A 260-nucleotide genomic window follows, 5' to 3' on the forward strand; every position below is an offset into this window, starting at 1 on the left:
TTACTACAATTGTTACTTCCTCCCTTCTAAGATATGACTTCATGCGACTAACTTCTTTACGAGCAACTGTAATTCTTACCATAGCAATCTCTCAGAGACCTCGCAACTACGCACTTGATCACGGGAAAGTTGAAGAAAAAGTGACTTTCCCTCGTCTTCCGCAGAAGATAAATTGGCATTTCAAATAAAAGGTATTTTTTGTTTTTTTCTCATTCACCATTGACTCCGGAGTATTCGATTGCCAAAGTTCCCTTTTTATC

Source organism: Penaeus monodon, chromosome 15 (genome assembly GCF_015228065.2).
Source record: "Penaeus monodon isolate SGIC_2016 chromosome 15, NSTDA_Pmon_1, whole genome shotgun sequence".
NCBI lineage: Eukaryota > Metazoa > Arthropoda > Malacostraca > Decapoda > Penaeidae > Penaeus > Penaeus monodon.